Below are 18,932 nucleotides of genomic sequence, written 5' to 3' on the forward strand. Positions count from 1 at the left end.
GAACACCCTTCCTGTTTATCTCCGATCAGCGAAAAGTGTTACAGACATCTTGCTCTTATGACTGAGACATTAGTGGGTCAAATTTAGACATCAGCACACAAATGTTGTGACAAAGAAGGAACAGTACATGTAATAACATATTGATAGATGCAGCATCCAGCTCTCTTTGCTCTGGTCAAGGTTCTGAGAAGGAACCAGAATAAAGAGATGGCACTCACATCATCTCAAATTGAAAATGGTATTAGTGAGGGGTAAGGTCAATTCTGATTTGGGACTGCTGATTTTCTAATTTTCCGAGAAATCCTACAAGATATTTAAAACAATCCAAAATATGCAGGTGTTTTGATAGATTTCTCTATGCACTTATATTTTAATTCATTCCAACAGTGATCTTTTATATGACTTGCCCTGGATCACTTCTGGGAGTCACATAGTCCAGACTGGATCTTGAATTTGCATCACGCACATGAATGATTAGCCATGCAATAAAACAATGCATTGATTCTTATTATGTCTTAGAAGCTGTCGGACAAATATGTATTGCTTTGTAATTACTTTTATGTAACACTTCATATAGCTAAAATGTGCCTAATCACAACGAATGTGTAAGGGATGCGTCTTATAGACAGGAAAGAGTGAGAATGTTTCATGGATTCTAAACAGGAAATACAGAATCTTTTAAAATATTTTTTAATTCATTTTATGAAAGAATGACAAGCAAATATCGCACATTACAGGTGTTCCCAGCATAAAACGGTATAAACAGGACACAATCTCAGAAACTATTACCATATCCATATGACCCCTGCCTGGATTCCAGTCATCAGAGGTTTTCATCTGTGGCGCTCTGTTCCCCCCCCCCCAGGCAGGCATGAGGCACAGTTGCAGGAAAGGCGAGGCACACAGTCCTCTCCTGTATTCGTTCCAATTCCCCCACACCTTCTCCCATTTCGATGGCCCCCCGACTCATACCGGTAGCCTTCTCTGCGATCATACACCAATCCATGTCCCTCTTCCATTCTTGCAAACCAGGTGTTTCCACCGAGCCCCATAGTCTGGAAATATTTCTCTAAGCAACCACCATGCCTTGCATTACCAGAGGTCTCTCTGACCTTCCCAGGTCTGTGGGACCCCATATGTTCAGCCAACATCTCTTTATTCATAAAGACAGTTCCTCCAATAGGAGACCACTAAGGCATGCTAGTACCAAGGACCCGTACTGTCTAATTTCTGGGCATTCCCAAAGTATATGCAGGATGGATCCCTCTGTCCAGCACCCCCTGAGACAAAGGTCATCAGTGCCCTGCCCATTCCGAATCTGAGTGCACATGGTATATATGTTAGATGGAGTATTTTCAATGGAATCAGTTGTAATATGGAGCAAATTCCCACCTCGCTCGGGGACACCAGTGCCTCGTCCCACTCCTCCTCCTCCAGCTCTCCCAGGTCTCGCTCCCACTGTTGTTGGAGGTGTTGTAGCATATCTTGTGAGTTGTTGAGTATGGTTTTGTAGGTGAGGGAGATAGCTTTTTTATGTTATCGCTCTTCTAACAGCCTGCGCTCCAGGGGAGAGGCCTTGGGGATCTCCGTCCCATTAGGGTGGGCTGAATATAGGGCATGTTATACCTGTAGGTAGCAGAAGTACTCCAAAGGAGCCAGTTCATATTCCTCCTGCAGTTCGCTAAAGGACGAAATTGCATTGCGTGGCGAGAGGTCACCAATTTTTGATGTAACAATAATATCCCACTTTGCAAATCCGGGGAGGGCACCCAAGGTGCCCAATGCTGCAGAGTCCCAGAGCGTGGTGGCTGAGTTAATCTTCCTCCCCATACCAAGGCTTTGTGCGTGGTGTGTCAATAACTAATGGTCGCTGAAATGGGGCCAAGTTTGCATGAGAGTTGGGGGCGAATATAAGGTATTCAGGTATCCCCCAGGATGTAGGAGCCACCTATCCATCCGGAAGGCAGGTTCATCATGTGATGCATGTCTCCAGTGGCTGATCAATGTCAATTGCACAGCCCAATGGTATTTCTGTTCGCTGGGGAGAGCGATACCCCCTTCGTACCACTGCCTAGTCAGCTTAGGCAAAGATATTCTGTCCTGATTCCCATTCCACAAAAGGGTCCATAACACACTATCTACCACCCTGTAGTAGTGTGGGGGAACTCAGTAGTGGGTATTATGAAGGACATACAAGAAGCGTGGCAATGCCGTTATTTTGAAGATAGCAGCCCTTCCCAACAGTGATAGCGGCAATGTTCTCCAGGTTTGTATATCTAGTTCAAGTCACCCCAGGAGGGGGCCCAAGTTGTGGGAGTAGTGGTCAGCAGGGACTCTTGTGACATAAATTCCCAAGTATTTTAAACCATTGGGTTTTGTTTCTTCAAGGCACCATCAGGATAGATGAGGGGCATTCCCCCTCAGGATATAGAGAACAGACTTTGCCCAGTTGATCGAGTATCCGGAGTACTGCCCAAACAGAGTTATGATGTGTAATATGCAGTTCAGGGAGGCGGTGGGCTTCATGATATACAGTAGTATGTCATCAGCGTAAAGTGAAATTCAATCCTCCCACTGATTGTCCAAGCTGATCCCTGTGACTAAGGGGTCCATCCGCACCCATGCCACGAGCAGCTTGAAGGCCAGCGCAAACACCAGGGATCATAGTGTGCACCCCTGCAGGGTGCCATGGCATTGGGTGAACGTCTTTGATCGCACTCCAGTCACCACAAATTGAGCCAGTGGGAAAGGCTTGGGGAGTCGGACCCCAGCCCTTAAGCGAGGGCCAAAGCCCATTCGTTCCAGTACTGCAAATAGGTATGGCCATTTGAGCAAGTCGGGCATTCAGAGAAAGGATCATGGCGTCCTCCTGAAGAAGGACGGCCTGAGCCAGCATACAATGCACTCTCCTAAGGTTTAAGGCCATATTCTGTTGCAGCATAAAGCCCAACTGATCGGGGACAATCAGTGTGGATATGATCGGGACAAGGCAGGAAGCCAAGATCTTGACCTGAGCACAGAGATTAGAAGGTACGAGCCGCAATCCTTCGCCGCCTTCCCTTCCTTCCGAATGACCACTATTGAGGCCAGTCATTGCTCTGGGGGAAGTACCCATTTTGCTAAGCTCTCCTCATACATTCTCTTCAGGTGGGGTGCAAGTGTACTGGATGTTGCTTTATAAAGCTCAATAGGGATCCTGCTGGGGCCCATATCCTTCCCCGGCCACAAGCTACGCATGGTAGCTATGATCTCCTCCGGTGTTAGCACGCTGTCTAGCAGCCCTCTGTTTTCTGCTGCTCGGATAGGAAGAGGAATATCTGCTAGTAGCTCACATGGGTCGTCCTCAGTAGTGGTCATTCCAGAGGAATAGAGCTCCTCATAGTCATTCCCAAAGGCACACGCAATACACTCACTGTTGTTAGCAGGGAGGCCAGATTTAGTATGGCTAGTACCCACCTGGCGTCGGCCATGTCGTGTCTGTCGAGCCAGGCCAGTAGTTTTCTGGCCTTGTCTCCCACATCGTATGGTCTCCGCTGGGTCACCTTGCATTTGGGCTCTGGCTTCTTCATGTGCTATGTCGTGATATTTGTGCTGTTTGAGCACAAGTTTGTGGGCCGCATCAGCCTCTTGTTGGTCAGGGGGTCATTTCTAGATCCAGGATCTCCCTCTCCAGGACTTCCATTTGTGCCCACTTTTCTTTTTTTTGTCCCACCTTCTCAGAAAGACCCACTCCCTTGATCACAGCTTTATATGCTTCCCACACCATTTGTGCTGAGACTAATGAGGAAGTATTTTCTTCGAAGTAGTGTTTAGTTGCCATCGACAGGGCTGTTTCAAGTTTCGGCACCTTAAGATACCATAGATTTATCACAATCTGTCTTTGGCTCCTGGGTTGGCGCAGGCCATAAACCATCCACAGGGGGGGGAGTGGTCCGACATGCCATGCACTGAGTGGCAAATGTCCTGCACTCACAGCATTTGATAGGCTGGCATGAGTAGATAATCTATGCAAGAGAGGCTGCTGTGGGCAGCAGAGTAGAATGCAAATTGTTGGAAGATGCACCACACATCCATCAGGCCAGGAAGTCCACCAAGGGTTGCCTAGTGGGAGTTGCCTGTCTGCGGGGTTACTTGTCAGTGGCATCATTGACGGTAGCATTGAGGTCCCCTCTCACTATGAGTTCCCCCGGGGGAAGTCCCAGTAAGAGAGTGTTCAGCGCTGGGAATGTGCCCTCAAGAAGTTGTGTTAGAATGGATATTGATAGCATATCAATTACTGTACCTTCTAAGGTCCCAGAAAGGGCTGCATACCTATCGTGGTCGTCCAACCAGGTACGTCCAATGTCGAGGGGAAGCTAATTTTTCTCCAGGATACCTGCCCCCCTTGAACAACTGTATGGACTGCATGCACAACCATTTTGTAACCCCACCTATCAAGTGCCCAATAGTTATTCCCCAGCAAAAGGGTCTCCTGCAGGAACACCACATCTGGGGAATGGCGTTTGAGGTACTTAAGGACCAGCCCCCTCTTTATTTTGTCTCTGAGCCCGTTAACATTCCAGGAGAGAACACGCAGTGTTTATGTCACCATGTGATTCGGAGGAGTGCCTGCCCCTGCATGTGTTGTGCTTGGGTGTGGTATCAGCCAGGACCCTGGGGCAATTTTATGTTCTTTGCATAAGTTTGACTTGTCTGAAATGTAGCAACTGCAGTAAACCAATAATAATCCCCAACAGACTTAACCCACCTCCCTGCTTCCCTTCACAACTGGTCTTGAAATACCCGCCACCCCATCCATGCGGAGTGCCTATCGCCCATACTTAACATAACTAAATACCAAAAGAGTTGGGGGAGTGACCGGCTAGTCCTGGTCTTGTCCTCGGCTCCTTTAGCTAAACTGTGTTACCAAGGTGCCAGTTGCTGCAAGCTGCAGTTCTCAGTGAGCCACCAATCGGACCCATCTATGCCTCCCTCCCAGATGATACACCAAGTTAATTTCTGGCTATGGTATCATGGCGACAGCCTCAAGTCTTAGGTACCATTCAGTCTGAGTTCTAGTCCTGGGGCATAGTCTGTAGCGGCTGTCTGATTCCTCCATCTGGTGAAGTGGGATTTCTGGCACGCTCTGGGTCCGACTGTGCCCGCAGACTTGGTCCACTGCCGTCTTGTCACTGCTTTGTCAAACGTTTCCTGTGACCCGGTTTGCTGGCCTTCTAACAGCCCTGGAGCCCGTCCCAGGTATCATCCAGGAGGGAAATTGGTGAGTTTTGCCCTGGGCGATCACTCGTAGTTGTGCAGGATAGATCATTGAATATGTGAGTTCCTTCTCCCTCTGGGCATGCTTGACCTCCAGAAAGTTGCAGCACAGTTTTTGCACTTATAGCATGATGTCAGGAAAGAGAGAAATACGTGCATTGTCTATGCAGGTGGGAGTACTTCTTGCCTTTGGAGGATAGCATCTCAGTCTCTATAGTTGAAAATCCTTGCAATAATTGGGAATGGGGGAGGGTCTCGGGCCTAGGGGGCATACCCAGGCTGCAATGCACTCTCTCTACTGAAAAGTACTTGGAATGATCTTGTGGTTGCAAATGTTTGAGGTTAAGGTCTTCCACAAACAAATCCACTGCAGGTCCTTTGGTTTTCTTGGGTACCCCAATTATCCTAATGTTATTTCAACTGGAGTGCCCTTCCAGGTCCTCAACCTTAGCCTCCAGTGATGTTGTGATGGCTTTGAGTTCCAGCACTTGTTTCTTGAGTGTAGCCGAGTCATCTTTAATATCCTTCAGGGAGCCTTCCGCCTCCATCACTCTGGCATCCAGGTTTTGGAAGCCTGCCCTCATCAAAGCTACTTCTGTCATGATGGAGTCTGTCTTGGATTTGAGAGTGCCACGCACTTCCTGTATTTCTGCCATTATGTCCTTCAGTGAAATGGCTTTGTCTTCCGGGGTCTAGGTCACCATCTCTGCACTCTGTTCCTCTGATCAGAGAGCCCTGGTGGCATCCCTGGGCTAGGCAAACCTGTTGAGCTTGAGCTGGTGCACTGTCTTTGCATCCCTGCTGCCCATCATATCCCCACCTTTGGAGTAGATGACTACTGTGCCTAGGCACTTGCTGCAGTGAATGATGGCTGGCCTAATTCCGGTGCAGCACCCTCAAGCAAGGGAGACCACTGCTTTGGGGTCTAGGTGTTGTCTCTGTGGCACACCGGACCTCCCTCAAACCCCTACGTGGACCCTGCTAACTGCAGGCATCACTTAGTACCTCTTATCCGTAGCCAGACAACGTCCTCAAGCATGTTGTTGCTTCCCCAGGGTATTGCTGTGTCCAGAGGTGGCCTGGAGGGCCCCACCTCATTTCTCCAACATTCTGTGAGATGGGTAAACTCTGACCATGGGCGGGGGAGCCCAATCTCTCTTCTACATTTGGGCGAGCACACACTTGGTCTCCCTTTACCACCTGAGGTCCAGAGCTAACCCACTTCCTTGGTTGGGGGGTTGTTTTACCAAGCCTTTTCCCCACAAGGGAGGCCTGGGCTTCATCAAGCCCACTCCACTTCTACATAGTGGGCTGCAGTTGTCCCCTTTCCGGGTTGAGGTCACTGCCAAAGGGGGGAGCCTAGCCCGACCTCACAGCATGACTCCTCGTGGCCCCTGGGAGCCCCTCAAGTCCCAGTCTTCAGTGATGCTCCAGGCCTGAAGGTACTGCTGCTGGATCCAGGCTCCCACCCAGAGGTCACTGTGCTTCCAGCGCACTCCCAGGACCATCGGTCCCTCCAGGAATGAGGCCGAACTCCGTCCCCTGGCCCCTGGTGCCACATGGCTGTGGCCCCCCCGGCCACAAGGCTGCACCTGCTGTGTCCTCCAAGGGGCCCCCCTTACTGGTGCACTGTCTCCTTTAGGGCAGGGGGCCCCCTGCAGCACTCCACCACACGCGGACGGCACTACGTGGGGAGGGCAGGCCAGAGCCCGGACTCAATCTCCTCAACTCTCTGGCTCGTGGACTTGTTCCCGCGTGGGCCACAGTCACCATGCAAGGTGTCCTTCATGCCCTCTGTCTCCAGCCTGGGGGGCCATAGACACCTCACTCCAGATGCCTCACACTGCTGTAAATCCAATGGGTTGGGCCAGTGTCCATCGCCCGCCACGCAGCCGAGCAGAGTAGCAGCCTCCCTCACGATATGACGCCATGGCCGTGAAGCCCCATCAGGTCCCACTTCACCTCTCCCCCAGCTCAGGCCAGGAAGCCATCTGCGCTGTGCCTTGGTTGCCTCAGAGCCACTGCATCCATTGAGGAAGGGCGCAGGCTCTGATGTCAGATGGATGAACAGATTTATCAGGGGATTGTTACAGGGCTCTCCGGAGCACTGCTAGGGCACGGCCATCTTGCTCGCACATCAGCTCCGTTCCCTAGGACACACAGATTCTTGGTTATTGTAGTTCTTTAAAAGACTGAGAATCACTATAAAATGGTTTCTTTTACCTATTTGATATTTTCAAAGGTGATAAGAAGACCCTCTCCCTCAAGTGATACTCTCTAGGTGACCTCCATTGTTTAACTGCAGGAGCACTCATCTGTGTTTGCAGTGATACATCATTATCATATGCCTGCCCATGTACATAGGTTGTAATGTCATAGAATAAGCATGTTGTGATAGAATTTGTGGTGGTTTGTCTGGGGAATGAATTTGGATAGTTTATCCTTACCATCTCAGAGAGAGGTTGTGCAGACTGGATGTTGAATTTGCATCATGCACACAAATGATGAGCAATGCATTAAAGCAATGCAATTATTCATTTTTCTTTTTCTTTCTTTCCCCCTCTTCTCATCCGGTTCTTAGAGTTCAGTGCAGTCTTTTTCCTTTTATTAGGTGTATCCATTCGCCTCTTTTAAAATAGTGTGTACTTTTAATTCTTTCTTGATATTTTGCTCTTCCTTTTAAATGTGTCCTAATTCTTTATTAATCTTCCTTTCTTCCTATTTCTAATCTTCTTTATATATTGCTTTTTTGGGGTTCTTAGGTTCTACAATTTCTATTCCCTTTTTTGCCTTTGTGTCTTCTCACTTTTGTACCCCTCCTTCCTTCTTAAGTGGGCATTCCTGTTTGTCCAATTGTTCTTCCTTCTTTCTTTCCTTTGTCTTGTATGTCCTTCCGGTTTGCCATCTGTCTTTTCATCTTTCATTCCTTCTTTCTTTCTGGTGTTCTTGTTTCTTTTCTTTAATGCCATCATCCATTTCATCTTTCTTTCCTACTTTCTTTCTTGTCTTCTTGTTTCATTTCCTTATTGCCTTCTTTTTTCTTCTCTTTTCTTTCTGGTCTTTTCTTTTTTCTCTTTTTCCTTCATTTCATTTACTTTCTGGCCTTCCACTTTCTTTCTTTCCTTTTGTCCTCTTTAAGTCTTTATACTCCTTTTTTTGCATTACCCATACTAATTTCTTCTGCTCATTTTCTTTTTTCCTGCTCCTTTCCTTCTATTTTTGATCATCTCCTGCCTTTTCTTCTTCCTTTATTTCTCTTATTGTTTTGCCATCTATTTCGCACAACTTACTATCATTCTTACCTTACTGTTCATACTCTCATTTCTTGCTTTACTCATGTTTCTTTCTTCTTTCCTTCAATTTTCATGTGTTTACATACTTCTATCTTTTTATTCTTCATTTCTTCATGCACCTTCTTGTCTCCTTTGTTTCTTTTACATCTCTTAATGTCTTGCTCTGCTTGTGTTGTTCATTTTCCTTGCATCTATTTTCACACTTTCTTCTTTCTCTTTCTTACTATTCTTTTGTTGTATTATATTTCCTCTGTCTTCTTTTTGTCTACTTCCCATTGATTTTGTTTCCTTTCCTTCTTGCATCTCAATTATGTCTTCTGCTTTGTTTTTCTGCCTTTGCTCCTTTCAGTGTTTTTTGCCATTGTTTTTTTCTTTCCTCTTTTTTTATTTCAAGGTGAAATCTTTCTCTTCTTCCTGTTACTTTATGTAAGAAATTGGGTGTGCTATATGATAGGGTTAGGGCCTTATCATGCAGTGCACTCACATTTGTCTCCTTGGTTCAGTCAGAGCTATTTACTTAAACTTCAACCCTGTGGTCACTGTGGCAGAGTAGCAAGGTTTAGCAAAATACCATTATGTAAAGTATTTAAAAGCACCAAACAACAGAATAAGAAAGTCACACAAGAAAGAGACACGACAATGATTTATAAAAATAAACACATATGTATACAGTTTTAGAGTAATTGATGACAAAAATCTACCAGAGTGTTTTGGAAATATGAACTTTTAAAGTATTTAAAATCTTTGAACCGCAAACAAGTCAAAACTTTGAAAACTTTTGAAAAGTTTGTAAGAGTTTGTAACACTGAGGGCAGAGACTCTGGCCCGGGTTGGGGAACCAAATTTGACAGGATAGAGGTCTAGGAGGCCTAAAAGGATTCTTTGGACAGTTACCTGCCCACCAGACAATTTTTGAAGCGATGACCAAACTTTACAGGACAACCACTATTGACTTTGATGGAGTGATCCTGATGCTGAGGGATACAGGTTTAAAGATGCTCAGTGGATGTTCCAGATGATGTGCGGTCCATGGGGTGAAGTCTGATCAAGTCCTAGGGTCATAGATGAGTAGGGGTGACTCCGGCCGCAGATCTTGGGGTCCCACAAAGTCCTCTGTGCAGGGGTCAAAGGGCTACTGATGCAGACCTTTTGTTCTTGAAACACTGCGGTCATGGTGTAACGTGGGTTCACTTTAGTACCTTGCTCCGGCACATACATTCTAGCTTAGTTTAGGCCTGCTGCCTGTGCTCTTTTACCCAGATAATATGTGCTATTCTCATTTATTTATTTTGTTCATTTTAGAAAGGCTTGGTTTTCAGTAGGATATTTGATTTTTCCTAATCAGCTGCTATTCTGCGAGAACGTTATTATTGTGCACAGCATTTCTCATCTTGTCCTGACCCAAGGTTGACAAGGAACAGTATGAGTATGTTTGGCATTGCCACCACAAGAGCACGCACACAGTCTAGCACTTAGACACATGCCCAGGTCAGGCCTATTTCACAGAACAAACACATGCTTTCCTATAAAACACCAAGTAGGCCAAAAGGAGGTTGAGAGGGGTCCTTCCGAGGATTTCTATGTGTGCTGCAGGCCGTTTTTCACTAAAACCTCAGCCTTGTCTCTGCAAACCAGCTAAGGAGACAAAGGGCAGACCTTTACTCCAATGTAATGGGGGAGGATGCTCCTCTCATGGGCTGAGTATGGACAGATTGGGCTATCACCACTGTGCTGTCGCTAGAAGCTATATTCTAGGCGTTAAGTAGGAATTCTAAATACATGTTTATTGCAATATGTTGGGATTGTTCATCTTTTTCTGACTAACCGTCACAATCCTAATTTTGTTATGCCTAATTTTCCTAATAATTACAGCACATATATTTTATCGTAGATTGCAGTCTTTTCAATAAATGTATTGAAAACCATTCTGCATCTCTTCATTGCCTGTGTGTGTATGAGACTTTTTACTAATGAAAGAAAGGGGTGAGATCTGTTCACCGTGACTTCCCTAAGGGGTCACTAGAGTATGTCCACACCTTTAATAAAATGCACCCTGCCTCCTGGGCTGGGGAGGCCTACCTTAGGGGTGTCTGCCTATATATTACAGGCAGTGCCTCCTGGACTAAGGAGGCCTACCTTAGGGGTGCTGACTATATATTATAGTCAGTGGATGTGACAGTTCCACACATGGTGAGGGCACAGTCGAGTTAGAGCAGTTTGCACGGTCCTGCAGTCTGCAATGGCTGGCCTGCTGTCAACAGTTTAATTGCTTTGCCTAGGGTGACACAAAACCATGCTGCAGCACTGAGGACTCCTTTGCCACCTATGCCCTGGGTATACCGGTACCATACACTAATGACATTCAAGGCAGTAAAGTTATTGCCAATTTGGGATTATCAAGTCGTACATAACAGTTTTGTGAGAGAGCATAGGCACTAATCAGAATCGTAACCATCAGCATTTGGGCAAAAAGTGGGAGGTGACCTTACACAAAGGGGTCCTTTCCTACAATACTTATGTTCTTACTTTTTTCATGCTTCTCTTTTTTATGTGCTTCCATTCCTGATTCATGGTATTTATGATATCCTTTTTTCTTTTTCAATTTTTCCTACTCCAACGTTTCCTGACATTATGTTTCATTCTTTTCATTTATTTCCTTAGCTTTTATTCTCTGTTTTCTTGGCATTTAAATAATAATGTCTTGAACTCTTTCATATTTCTATTTTTCTTCAATGTTAATTCCCATTTCCAACTATATTCTTGTTTCTGCCTTTTGTAGCATCATTCAATTATTTCTTTCATCCTTTTTTCATTCACTCAGCATTTTTTCTTCCTACTCTTTTCTTCCTCGCTCTCATGCTTCCTTTCTATCATTCATTCTGTCCTTCTTAATATCTCTCTTTTTCCCAAACTTTTTTCTTTCTTCCCTTTGTCTTCTTTCTTTCATTCATTTGTCCCTTTGCTCTTTCTTCCTTATTCGGTTATTTGCTTCTTTATTACCATTTATGTTACTCTCTTCTGTGCTCTACATTCCCTATCTCTTCATTGTCTAGTTATCTTCATGTTTCATTTTTACTCCTTTATTTTTTCTTCCTCATTTCTTTAATTTATTTTGTATGTTCTTGTTTGCTTGCTTTTACTTTTATTCCTTTTTATTTTCCCTTGCTTTCTTTCTCTTTGATTCTTTTTGCTCTTTTCTTCCATTAAGTCCTCCATCATTTTTAATTCCTTGTTAATGTTCCATTCATTTTTACCCTTTTTCTTTTGTTTCTCTTTTTGACTTGCTTTCTTTCTTGCTTTTTATTCCCTTTATTTGCTTCCTTCATAACATCTTATTTTTTCTATTTTGTTCTACCCTTCATATCCTACCAACTTTCTTTCCTCTTCATTTCCTTCCAACCCTTCAAACGTTACAGTGTTTCTTCCCTCTGTATTCCTTTCCAACCTTCTTCTTTCATAGTTCCTTAAACCCATTTTGCCTAATTTAACTTTGTTCTATGCACATATTCAGCTTTCTTCATACCTTAACCTTTTCCCTCTTTTTTCTACCATTTGAACCATACCATCTTTCTTTCCTATTTATTTCCATCCAACCCTTTGAACCCTTTCATCTATAGTCCCAATTCTTTTCTCTCTAGCCTTCTTCTTTCATACGTCCTTAACTCTATGTGTGCTTGCTTTCTTCTCCTTTTTTCTATGCCCATATTTAGCTTACTTTTGTCTATCTTTTTCTTGGCTTGCCTCCTTTATACTTCTATTGCTATTTCTTGTGCATTCCTATTACTATCTTCTCGCTAAAATCTAGCATTCTTTAGTTTTATTTATTTTTTCTTTATTTTGAAACTGTATTCGTCATCCTATATGGCCCCATTCTTCCTTTACTCCTTCTTTTCATTGTTACATGTGTCCTCAGTCCCTATTATTCTTTCCGTCATCCCCTTATTTACCTGGTCTTTTTTGTTCTCTTCATGGAGTGTTTAATTCCTCCATTTTACCTGTTTTTATCTCATTTCTTCTTTCTTGTTTCTCACTTATATTTTCCTTCATTGCTTTGTCTTCATTTCTACTTGTATATTTCTGATCCATCCTTTTTTCTCTTCTTTTATTTCTTTCCCAATTTTCTTGGTTTCTTTTTTCTGTCTCTCTCTTTAAATTCCTTTTCTCCTCCCATTTCAAACCACCCTTCTTCATTCTTTTTTCATTAACTCTTCTGCCTTCTTCTTCCCATCCTTCTTGCTTATCCTTAAAGTTTCTTCTTTGTTTGTTTTTTATTTTCCATTTACTCTTCCACCTATTTTCCCATTTTAAAATTACCAAGCTTTTTTCTTCTTCCTTTATCCCCTTTTTATTTGTCTTGCTTACCTTGCCCTTCCTCCTTTTTCATTCTGCTATGTCAGCCATCAGCTTGTTTGTCTTTCATTTGTTTTCATTTATTCTTGGTTGAGTTTCATTCCTTTCTTTCTTCCTTTCTTCTATTTCATATTTTCCCCCAGCCTTTTTTCTTCTTCCTTCTTTAGTTCATCTTTTCAACCCTATATTTTTTATTGTTCTATTTCAATTCTTCCTATTATCTAATTTCCTTCTTTCCACTTCTGTTGTTTATGCATTCTTCCACTCTTCAATCTTTTTTCTTAGTTTCTTGTAACTTCTATTATTCTCTACTCCTTCACTCATTTTCCATTTGTTTTGCTTTTTATTTTCTCTTCCTTCCTATTTTGTCCTTTATTTTTCCTTTCATTCCCTTTTTTCTTGATTCATTATTTCTTTACTTTTCTGAACTATTATTTCTTTATTTTCATCTCCTTGTTTCTTATTTTCTAATACTTTTTGCTACTTTCCTTTTTTACTTTGTGCTTTTTATCTTCTTTCTTCAAGGCAGCATCCATTATTTTCCTTCTCCCAGATATTATTATTCTATATGTTTTCTTAAGTATCCTTCCTTATTCCTCTGTGAAGGTGTAGTGTAACTGTTCTTCTTCTTTTTTCTTTCATTCTTCATTGGTACTATCCCCTTCATTGCTTTTACATTTTTCTCAAAGGTGTTACTCTTACCTTTCATTGAGGCAGAATTGGAAAATACAGTTTGGTAATTTCTCATTCTACTATTTCTATTCCAGATGGAAATGCATTTAGGCTCTCTCTTCTCTGGTTGTTTCTGAAATGGAGAAACTTCGATGTGCCATGAAACCTGGCTCAACGGATGATATTTTTCAAATAAGATTCTTAAAGGTATGTCTCCTAGAACTAATCATGCGATTTCTACTATTATGAACTCTTCATTTAGTAGTGAGATAGCACCACAGGCTGGAAGGAACCCGTAGTTAAGACTGTTTTGAAGAAAGACACTCTTGATTCAGTGAACTGTAGATAAAGTTCTATACTTCTGGTAGTTGACAAGTTTGGAGAAAAAGTCTTATCACAATGGCTCATGAGACATTTAGCTGATCAACAGGTATTGGATGACAGCCAACTGGGAATTCAGAGCTGAACTGAAGCCACTCTTGTATCAGTAATATAAAACCAAGAACTTTAGTCTTCGACAATGGAAGTATTACTTGGCTTTCTGCCTCTTTTGGTACAGTTTGTCATAGATAATGAGGAGTTAGTAATTACAGGTAGAGCCTTCATGGTTCAAAACAATAGATAATGATCTAAATGGCATTCCTCAAATGAATGCTATTTCTATGTCTAGCTGTTTTCAACTGACATTGCTAAGGAAAATCCAGTCCTTTATTCCCAACTACATGATCAACTCATGGTTTGGTTATGCAAATACCTGTTTCTTAGTGCTCCCATCTAAATAGGGACAAAGGTTCTAGCTTATATAAAATTATGCTGTGATGCTAATTTTAACCACCTCCACAGATTTGATTACATATTGAAAGGCAGTTGCACTCTTTTCTGGCTTCCCGTCGAAAAATACACACAATTTAAAACTTTACGTTACTGTAGTAAGGTTTACCATAGTAAGAGTTCTATGGTTTTCTAAAAGCTGCTCCTGAGATACAATTTGTTTCTCAATCTCTTTGACCAAACAAGTTGCTGGTACTGTCAATTTCAAGAGTAGCCATGAAAAGGGTAGATGGTAGAGTATTTACTTTACTGGATCCCAATTTGTGGCATGCATTTTCTGTTTCAGTTTGATCAAAGAAAAATCTTTCTTCTTTAAAAAAAACCTCTAAAAACATATTTAATTTGTTAGATATCTTGTGTTGAGCTCTGTTTTGATTTTCAATTTCTTTGTGCCTCTGGTATTGCTGTACTTCCTAAATAACATTAATTCACACATACTTTTTCTCTTCGTACTAGTACTTCCTTCTATAGTAACTATTCATATTTTTTCCATTCTTCCTGCTTATTCATTTTTCTTGTCTTTAATTCACTTCCTTCCATCCTTTTCCAATCATTCTTCTTTCGGTTTACCTTCTTCCTCTTTTCTCATTGATCCTTTTAGGTTGTTGTTCACCTTGTTCTATTTCTTGCTATATTCCACTTTATTTCTGCCATTACTCTACTTTCAAGTATCTTCTTTGTTTTTTTTAGTTTTTGTTTATCCTTTACTCTGACTTTCATTCTTCTAGTGCGTTCTTCCATTTCCTTTATATGAACTTTCTCCTTTGTTCCTTCTCCTTCATTTCTTCCACTTTATTTTCTGCCAGTGCTCAACTATCCTTTTCAAATCTTTCTTCCTTATCTTTTCCCCTTCTTTTCTTTATCAGCCCTCTTTCAAATACCCTTTTCCCCCAATTCTCTTTATTTTCATTTTTCTCATCGATTCTTTTTGTTTTCTTCACTTTTTCCTCTTGCTTTAATATTTGTGATTTTCTATCTTACTTTTGGTCTAACTCACTGATCCATAATCTCCCATTAGTGTTGGTATTTTGGACAGTGTTCTGAAGTCCTTTTCTTGCCTCAATCATCTCTGTCTTTCATCACCCTCCTTTTTCTTCTAATGCATTCTGACTTATCATTCTACCTTTCTTCCTTTAGCCTTTCTTCAATTAATTTTTTCCTTTAATCCCATTGCTTTATGCATTTCCTGCAACGTGTTTCAATTTTTTATTTTTATATTTTTTGTTTTTTTATGACTGTCATTCTTTCCTGCACCTACATGTCCTATTCCTTTTTTTTTTCCATACTTCTATATTGAACATTTCTCTTTTTATCTCCTTACTTGCTTCCCTATGTCATCCTTTATTCCACCCTTTGCCCTTTTCCTACTGCCTTTCTAATATTTTCTTTTCCTTCCTTTCATACTTTACATCTTTCTTATTTAGTCTCTCCGATTTCTATTCTTCTTTTGCTTTTTCTTTTAAATATTATGTTCTTTCATTTTTACCTTTTTCCTTATTTCATCACCATGCTTTATTTCTTCCTACTTTCTTTAATCTCTTTACTTGCTCCATCAAGACTTCTTTCTTCTTCATCATTCCTTGATTGATTTGGCTTCTTTTCTTCTCATTTTGTTCTCTTTCCATTGTACTTTTGTACTTTAGTTTTCTTCCTTCTCCTTTGTTCTGCATCATTTTTACCACATTCTCTTACCTTGTCATTTCTTTCCAATTTCTTATCCTGTCTTTGTTTCTTAGCTCTCTTCCATACATTCTTTACATTCTATTTTCCGTGTTCCTATTTAGTTTGATTCTTTACCATCTGCTCTTCCACTGTTGAATTGGCATCTTTAATTTTTTCCTACTTTCTTTTATTATTCGTGCTGTGCTGTATATTCTCATTCCGCTTCTTGAGTACACTTTATTTTTCACTTGTATTTCTTCTTCTCATATTTCACCTTTTCTGCTTAATCCTATCTTCTTGTTTATTCTTCCATGCTAAACATTTTCTTGCCTTGCCCCTTCTACCTTCTGTTCATCTTCCTTTATTTGATCCTTCACCCTTTCTTCTGCTTATCTTTCTTTATGTCTTCTGTTTCTTTTTTGCCTGAGGTGTATTCATTCTAAATATTTCTTTTTATTTCAATTCTTCTGATTTTCTGTTTGTCTGTTTTCTGCTTCATCAGTGTTCCTCTGTCTTTCTTCCTTCTTTCCCTCCTACATAGTTCACTTTTCTACTTACATTTCTGCTTTCATCTAATTTCTGTTTTCAGTCTTCAATTGGTCACTTTTATTTCTTCTGCTTACTTTCCACCTTTTCTCTTCTTGGTTCTCTTCTTGTGCCATGTATCAACTTCTTGTGTATTGTTTTCCTTTCCTTCTTTTTCGTCCTGTCTATATCTCATATCCTTCTCAGAGCTTTCTAATCTGTCATATTCCTTTTCTTCCATTCATACTTATTCATGTTTTCTGCATTTGCATCCTTCATCCCTTTTGTTCCTACCTGTTCTCTTTTATTCTCTTTCTCTCCTTCATTCCTTTGATTCTTCTTTCTTTGCCTTTGTTAGTTCAATTTTCTTCTGCTTTTGTTTGGCTTGTTTTCTTCTTTTTTCATTTTTGTCTAACCTTGGCGTTCATTTCCCTTTTTGTCATATAGATGTTGTTATTCTTTTCACATTTATTTAGCTGTTTATCTTACTCTCCTACCATCCTTTCTTGATGCTTCATTCATCCTTGTTCAACTCTTCCCTCTACTTTTTGCATTCATTTTCTTCCCTTTTACCTTCTACTTCTGTCATTTTTAATTTGGTTCTACTTTTATTCTTACTCCGCTCACTTTCCTCTCATCTCCATGCTTTCATCCCCCTAATCAATGCTTCTTCATTACTTTATTTTCTCTCTTCCTTCATTATTTGTCTTCAATTATTGTTAATTTCTGAACCTTGTTTTACCTTTTCTTTCATTTTATCGTTCATGTTTCTATTTCTATTTCTTCTGTTGCTCCCTTATTTATGTATCTTTCTTTTTTTGTTCCTTCTTGTTTCTTACTGCTTTTTTAAATTTGTCCTTCTTTTCTGTCTGCTTCCTTTCATCCTTCGTCCACTGATCCACACCTTTTTCTTCATTTGTCAATGTCACTTCTATGTTTCATACATCTGTTTTGTGCCTGTGTTCCATTTTCCCTTGTCTTTTTTGTTCTCTTTTATACTTTTTGTATTTCTTCTTCATTTGATGTCCTTTCTATTATTGTCATTTCTGACTACATTCTTCTCCTTTGTTTCCTTTCTTCTGTAACATGTTGTTCTGCCAATGAAGCATGTAACTTCTCTTAATGTATTCTTTCTTTTGCTTCTTTTTCTTATTTCTCACTATCTTCTCTTTTGTTTTGTGCATTCATATTTTTCTTTCCAATTCTGTCTTGCATTTCTCTCCTTCTTTAATTGTTGTTGTTATTCTTCTTTATTTCATCCCTCTACACACTTTCTTCCCCTTCTTTTTGATAACATATATTTTCTATTTTACTCAGTTTCCTTCTTTTTAATCCCTTTACAATCTTTTAAAAAGTTTTCTCTACTTAAATACTTTCCATTCATACTTATTTTGTAGTTTTTTTGCTCATTTCTTCTTCAGACATTCTCTGCCTTGTAGTCTTCATCTTCATCTTGCGTTCCTTCTGAGTTATGCATTCCTGCTTACTCTAACTCCTTTTCAATCTAATGTATATGTTTTTGCTTCTTATTGCACCATTTACTCAATCATTTGAATTATTTCCTCTCCCTTTCTCCTTTTCCCTTTTCCCTACTTCCTTTCATTTTAATTTGTTATTATCCTTGCCCTCTTATCCTTATCCTTCATCTCACCTCAATCTCTTCTCCATCCATTATCAATTCAATCTTTTTTATGTCTTCTTTTGCTTATGGCTTTCCTCTTCTATTTTTACTTCCACCATCCGTTTTTTCATTCTTGCTCTCCCTTCTCCTCTTTTCTAGTAGCCTTCTATCCTCTTTTGCTTTTCCTTTCTGGCTTTTTGCTGTTTCCTGCCTCCCCTCATTTAATACTTCTTTTTCTCCTTTCATCCTTTCATCCTCCTTCCTTTCAGCTGCTATCTCTTCTATTTTGCCCTTGCCCTTGCAGTTTTCCTTTTTCCACTTTTCTCAGCATTTTTCTCTGTAAACATTTGGTCTCTTCCTTTCTAATATATATGCCTTTATATCTATAGTCTCTTTTCTTCTCCCTTTAATCCTTATTCTTTCCTTTTTTCTTCTCCCCCTTTCTGCTATTCCCATATTCATTGCTTTTTCTTTTCTTCCACTATTTCAGCATATTTCCTCCTGTTTCTCTTCTTCTGCTTTTCTTTTTTCTTTTCTCATGTTATCATTTCATCTCCATTTTGTTTTCCTTTCATAGGCTTCATTTCTTAGAGTACATATTTTTATCTTGGATTTCTTGTTTCTTCTAACTTTTTTCTCCACTACTATATTTTATGCACTGGTTTTTAATTGATTAATTTGTGTATGTATTTACTTGTTGGTATAATGCTGACTCTCACCTT

At 40.9% G+C, this 18,932-nt stretch overlaps 1 long non-coding RNA gene across 2 annotated transcripts in view; it reads left to right on the forward strand.

Moving 5' to 3' along the window:
• Nucleotides 1–18,932, forward strand: part of LOC138246410 (uncharacterized) — a 212,732-nt gene that overhangs the window by 165,928 nt on the left and 27,872 nt on the right. Inside the window, exon 7 of one of the 2 annotated variants that reach the window (XR_011194272.1) lies at nucleotides 13,667–13,778. The exons of the other annotated variant lie outside the window; for it this stretch is intronic. This is a non-coding gene — a long non-coding RNA (uncharacterized lncRNA). The remainder of the gene's footprint in view (nucleotides 1–13,666; nucleotides 13,779–18,932) is intronic. 2 annotated transcript variants of the gene reach the window in all.

Source organism: Pleurodeles waltl, chromosome 7 (genome assembly GCF_031143425.1).
Source record: "Pleurodeles waltl isolate 20211129_DDA chromosome 7, aPleWal1.hap1.20221129, whole genome shotgun sequence".
Taxonomy (NCBI): domain Eukaryota; kingdom Metazoa; phylum Chordata; class Amphibia; order Caudata; family Salamandridae; genus Pleurodeles; species Pleurodeles waltl.